The following is a 6769-nucleotide window of genomic DNA, read 5'->3' as shown; positions in this document are numbered from 1 at the left end:
CACAGAAAATTATTATCACATGGAATTTTGGTCTTAAATCCTACTAGGGTTTGTGGTAATACCCAAAAGTTTTCAATCTACACTCATCCAAGTCATAAAAACAATCTTGTATGGTGAGTTCTCAGGTGTATAACATCAGAAGATAATAAATGTCATCATAAATGACTGTCCCCTCCAAGTTCATTTTCCTGCTTTCACCTCACTCTTAACTGTTCTCCTCAGTTAACAGAGTTACTTGAAGTTTTTGTAGTGAATTAACGGAATGATCTTCACTGTAACATAAAATTACAGCGAAAAATAAGCACATATGTGGCAACTAGAAAAATCTAATTCAAATGTTTCCTAAATGTTCTGAGTCAACAACAGACATGCATAAAGACATTTATTATCCTCTGAACACTGAGGTATAGTACATTATTATACAATGACCCTAAATGTAGTTGAATGTTCACTCCCAAATTGTATAGAACTATAGAATTTAGAATTGATAGATAGAAAAAAAGATAGAAGAGATATAGATCCAAACATGAAGAATGGAAATAAAGGAGCTGATAGAACTCTATGTGTGGCAGAAACACAGTTTGAGCACTTCACTTGGTGGCTAATAGCACAGTATTATTAAGATGCCTTTCTGATTTATTTTTCACTTATCTAGATCATTCATAATCATAATGTTTTAATTTGAGAAAAAGAATAATTCATGTGAATATTTTAGCATAACTAGGAAAATCTAAGTAACAATCGACTCTTTCAAATGCCTATTTATTGTCATTTATTTATCTAAGTAGGAAAACTGAGCCACATGAAACAAGTACAATGTTTGTTGAATATCTCCTGATTTATACTCTCTTGTTTGTAAGCCCATTTCTCCCTCTCAAGGCCAGCCTGACAGTAGGATCTCAAGAAAGGAAACAGGACAAATAGGATCACAGAAAGAAGAGACTGATGTAAGAGAATTCCTAGAAGACAAAAAGAAAATGGAAATTGCCCTCAAGCCCCCCAGGTCCCCTGAGTTGTTAAAAAGAGGAGACACGAAAGTGGTAAGAGAGGTCAACCTATGTCCTCATTTTTCCTCTGGAAAATTCCTTCTGGGAATGGTAGATCCTGAAAATAGGAGAGGGGGAGAGAGGACAGTGACGTGTTTACCCAGGATACTTGGGGAAGGCTGCAAGGGCATGAGTCAATAAGTGTTTTCTGTAAAAGTCCAGATATTAAATATTTTAGTCTCTGTGGCCTATATCGTCTCTGCCGCAACTACTCTACTCTGCCCTTGTAGCGTGCAGGCAGCCATGGACAACACATAAATGAATACTTGTCGTGGACCAATAAATGTTTCTTAACAATAGCAGGTGGTAGGTGGATTTGGCCTAAGGCTGTAGTTTGGATACCTCTGCTGTAGGGAAGCTTTGCGTGTGGCCACGTTCAACCTGGCATGTCAGGAATCCCATGTCAGTATTGGCAGACGGAAGCAGTTAGAGAGACAGCCTAAGGCAGCCCCTCTTCTGGCTCCCCTCCAGCTCTGGGGGCTGTGGAGGGACATCAGTTTTGTTACATCCTGGTAGAGAGACACAGTGGACCATCAGAAGCATGTGGGGTTGGGATCAAGAGAATGCCATGTGTAGGGACTTCATGACTGGTGGCTAAAGGTGGGAACCATGCACCCCAACAGTAAGTTTCAGCACAATGCTGTGTTCAATTACACAAGGAGGCTGTTAGACTGAAGTGGCTCTAATGTCCTGGCTGCCTACGTAAGCAAACCAAAATCGAAGCCTATAGATGCCTGAAGGTTACAAATTTAAAACTTAAGGACAACAAATCACAAACAGACAATAGGCTTTAAGCTGTAGATAATTGATAATTTCCTTTCTTTGTGTCCACCTTTACTCTATAAAAATCTTTCCCGGAGCTCCTGTCGGTGGAGCACTCCTAACCACTTCTCATTTGGAGCTGCCCAATTGGAATCAATTTTTGCTCAGATAAACTTTGAAAAATTTTATTATGCCCAGGTTTATCTTTTAACAGCCCAAACATCCATGGATTCACCACAGCAATCACGCAAGGAATATATAGGACTAATAACTCCACAGCAGAGACTAGAGAAAATCAAGAGAAAAATCACTTGATTCCACAGGCCTTGTCTCATGACATCACCATCAGGTCACATAAGCCCCACATCAGATGTACCAGAAGGCATCTTGGCAAACAGCTGGGGATGACAAAAAATTTTTTTTAAATGTAGAATCATCCCTAAGCGAATGTTACCAAATTATGGGAAGAAGCTGTTAAATTGCTGAATGTGAATGAGTTTACTGTATTGTAAGTTAATATAGTAAAGGAGCAGAGGGAGGACATGGGAGCTCTGTTCTACCCTGCAGTCAAGGCACTGCAAGGAAAACCAGACAAATTATAGGAATTAAAGAAACACTTCCAGTTGAGGAGATCAGTATCAAAACTAAATATTCAACCCTATCATACATTTTGACACAGGGTATTTCTTATTTCTTGAAAATTTATTTTGTGAAAAAAGGATGTTAGTCTAACACCTAATCCTCCCAATTCTGCATCCTTCCTACATATCAAAATAGATAAATAATCCCTACGCAACCTTTCATCTTTAGATCAAAGACTGATACAAGGCTTAGAGTCTAATAGGAGGAGAATAACTGAACAAATAATGTGGTCCCACAGAAGAGGCAAAAATATTCAAATAGCTCAATTTATTTAGAAGCTTAGGAATTTGCTTTACTTTCTTTTAATAGCAGCTTCCCCATTCTAAACTTCAAATGATAAAATGCAACCTGAAGAATACCAGGGAAGATCAAAAGGATTTTTTAAGCCCATGGCTCTAATCAAAGCTAGATAATATATTAAACTCAGAGAGAAAGTTGATTTGGTGAAAGTAGCTTTTGTTTCTGAGTAGGCTTGTCCTTGCTTTTATGACACTGACGTGCTGTCTGATGCACTAAGAAGGCACTTGTTCTTTGCTTTAGATTAAGTGAGTCTGGTTCTTGCTCCTGATAGCTCTCCCACGTCATCTTTGTTTCCACAGTGATGATATGGAAGAAAACACAAAGTTGGTTCATAACCTTCTAAAGGCAGTCTTTAATTATTCATTGATGGGCCAGTTTCTAAAATATTACAACTGAAGATAGAAATTTAGATCCATTTTCCCAGATGACTTGTAAAATATCAATGACAGAGATAAGCAACAAGAAGCTGGAAGTATGGCAGTGCTTTAAAGTTAGAATTTTGGTTTTTTTTTTTTTTTTTTTTTTTTTCATTTCTAAAGCTTCTTTATTAAGATGTTCCTTTAAAGGCTTAGTCAATGATCTCAAGAACTTCCCTGAAACCCCATGTTCCGTAATTTAATGACTATAATCAACTTTTTGCAAAGACCCCTGCTACTTATTTACTTATTGACTTCTTTATTTCTTTGTTACATGAAGAGAAGGCTCATTCCTGAAAGCAGAGATTCTGACTTGATTTTTCTAAGTCATCAGAATATTGTGAAAAATAAAAAGAACAGATCCCTGGATCCCTAAAGTTATAGGTAACTAACAGTATACGAAAAAACAGGACCAAATATTCAAACCAAAAAAAAAGTACCATATTATTATGGAAATTATTATTACAAACAAAAATTAATACTATATTGTTATGATAATACCATATTTAGTTATATAAATCCATATTTTTTCTCATAATTTCACTCTAATTGAAGGGTAAGTGAGTGGCATGCAAGCATCTAGGTTCCTATCTGTGGATACTCTTAAGAAATCCTTTAAACCTCACCATTAAATAAAGAATAATGACTGCAATAATGACTTTCATTTAAGGGCAGATTAAATTAAAAATAAAAGAGAACCCTTAATTGAGATTTCCATCTCCTAATATTTATTCCTCTTAACTACCTAATTCCACAGAGTATAATGTGTCTAATCATGAGAAAAGAAAGATAAATCATCAGAACTTTGTTTCCAAGTTTTGAATTTGGAATTTTCAAGCAGTTTTTTTTCTCAGGGATAAGGAAAAACAGGTCATTCTCCAATTTCAAGGCTGTAGCCAAATCTTTAGTGTTTTCTTGCTAAGAGAGATATGCAGGGTAAGAAAACAAAATCTTGTTGAAGCCAAGCCTTTCCTCTTTCCTTTGAAAAACGTTAGTCTCATGAAGAGATTATTTTAAGTGTGACGAGGTGGGGAGAGAAGGGGCCAAATCTTCCAGAGGGTTATGACCCTCATCGTTGGGAAGTAGTATACTGAAAAGTAAACCTAAGGAAAAAAGAAGTCAAAATAATGCACTTTTCTTCTCTCTGAGAAGACAACAGTTCTCAGAGTACCTCTAAGAATTTTCAACATTTTCCAACTCCTTCATATTTGTCACGTGAAGCAATAAAAGCCAAGAGAATGGATTGAGAGGATGGGGAAAAGGTCAACTGGAGATTAGGGGAAGATGAAAAGGCTTCTGGCAGGGCAAGTAGCATTCCTATTTCCAGCCTAAATTCCCTGACTGTGGCAATGCTACGTTAGTTATTTTTGATGTAACACAACTTCATTTTGGATTCATTTTGTGAAGAGAGGTGAAAGTCATAAGAGGTAAACAGTGATTACAATCGATGTACCTCATATTGCTGTTTCTTTCAGTTTATCAGGAAAAAAAATTCAAATGTTGTGAAATAATCTAAATGATTTCCAAGGGTCTTCTACTTATCCAGTGTTTATGTTAGTTAAGCAGTAAATTTTATGATGTATGCTATTATTTCTAAGTATTGAAACATTTCCCGAACTATGCTTAGTTACAGAGCTGTTCAGAACAATTATTTACTGGACTTAAGGCTGCCCCATCTCTCACGTGTGTTATGTGCAGGGACGAGAGTGAGGTCTTCACATTACTGTGCCGATGCAGCTCTAAAGTGTAGTCATTCATTCATTTTATAGCGGTTAATTTGAAAAATAGTCACTCAAACTTCTCACATCTCCGTTTCTTTGTTTATTAAATCTATCCCAAAAGGTTGTGTGGACTAAAGGAGTTAATATACGTGAAGACACTTGGATTACTTTCAGAAACATATAGGTTCTGAATTTTCCTAAACTTTATTGATTCATTAAGTAGCGACTATGAGATAAGTGATTTGAGTGCGTGCAAAGATATACGTGACACGTTCTCTACCCTAAATTTCTGAGGCACATTCATGACTCGGTCAGGAGAACTTAAAGGATGACCAATAAACCTGGCACATCTTAGCATTCTGTCCCTGACAAGGATGTATGAGGGGTCCCTTACATACGTCCTGCCTGGGCCATGGGGGAACTTTCTACCAGGAGCCCAGAACTCTTTCAGCACGGACCAGCCAGCAACAGCAGTGCTCTCTCGGTTCAGGAAGACTCCAAGTCACCCGGGCTAGAAGTCTGTGCATCGAGTGCCACCAGGCTTCCCTTCTGTCCTCTCATGGTGCTCCATCGTCATGCGTCATGACCTTGCTTTATTGCTTAGGGAAAGATCACTAGCAGGTCATAGATAAGCTATACGGAAAATAGCAAGCTCATAATAAATGTGCCATGGAACAAAATGACTGGCAGACAATGCCCTGGTACGGGAAGCAGGTAGACAGAGGATCCATTCACTAGATCTGTGTGACAAGAAATGTAATTTTTATGACATAAGGCAGGGATTTTCACATCTTCTTTAAAAGAATGAACAGTATGATCAGAGAAATGCATGTTTTATGCTAGCACTAGGAGGACACTTTGACATTTCTTTTCATCTTCCGACAAATGTTTTGCAAATTTCTCTCTAATATTTCCATAAATCAATAGCTGAATATATAAAATTGTGATATGTAGTCTCTGCAAAATCAAAGAAAAACTTCTTTAGGTGACTAACTTCAGGATTTTCACAGTCTGTATATTTTACATATTTTAGTTTAAATTATAAGCAATCAACTTCCTGGCACTTCCAGTCTGCTCCATACCTGGGTCAAACCCACTTCCATGACCAGAGAATTTCCTCAGGATGCCAGCAAGTAAGACAACGGACTGTGTGTAAGCCCCTCAGCACGGGCTGAGGGAGGTGGCTGGGCACTGACTGAATCCTGGTACAGGAAGGATGGTAGAGTCCAAAGGATTTAAGACAGGTTGAATTTGTATGACTTGAGGCAAGTAATAGAATAAGTATAGTCGGAAAGAAGAGCAATGTGTAGACTCTAAACCCAGTTTTGGTAGCACTGGGTAAGTGATGCTAATGGAACAATCAAAAATGTGTATCTGGGTCTTGAGAACTGATTGGTTGAGTCTTATACAGCATAAACAAGAAGATAGGCAGGGGGACTTCCCTGGTGGTCCAGTGGTTAGGACTCCACGCTCTCACTGTTGAGGGCCCAGGTTCGATCCCTGGTCAGGGAACTAAAATCCAATAAGCCTCGCAGCATGGCCAAAAAAAAAAAAGGCTGAGAACAGAAGAAAAATTGCCATCTAGAAGGCAAGAAGAGCTGTCCCCCAAAAAGGAACAAGCTTAAAGATTGAAGAGGAACCAGATTTTAATGAGTTGGGTTTCACTGGCATTAAACCAACAGTATTATGCCAGTGTTACAATATTAGAATTTTTTATCTAAGATAATTGGCTTCTAATATTAATTTGAAGATGTACCAAAATGTTTATGGAATATTTGGTTTTAAAATATTAAGTTTCATCCATCACTGATGTAGAATTGGCTACAAGAGGAAAGGTACAGACTAGTTTTTACAAAAGTAGACATTGTTTCCTGAGACTTCA

The 6769-nt window shown here is 37.7% G+C and overlaps 1 non-coding gene across 1 annotated transcript; it reads left to right on the top strand.

Moving 5' to 3' along the window:
- The first annotated feature begins 6326 nt into the window (after window positions 1–6326).
- Window positions 6327–6399, top strand: TRNAE-CUC (transfer RNA glutamic acid (anticodon CUC)). The gene has a single exon. It is a non-coding gene; the product is annotated as a tRNA-Glu (tRNA).
- Window positions 6400–6769: the final 370 nt, after the last annotated feature.

Source organism: Hippopotamus amphibius, chromosome 1, assembly GCF_030028045.1.
Source record: "Hippopotamus amphibius kiboko isolate mHipAmp2 chromosome 1, mHipAmp2.hap2, whole genome shotgun sequence".
Classification (NCBI taxonomy): Eukaryota; Metazoa; Chordata; class Mammalia; order Artiodactyla; family Hippopotamidae; genus Hippopotamus; species Hippopotamus amphibius.
Note: the sequence above shows the minus strand (reverse complement) of the source record. Positions and strands in the feature narration are given on the sequence as shown.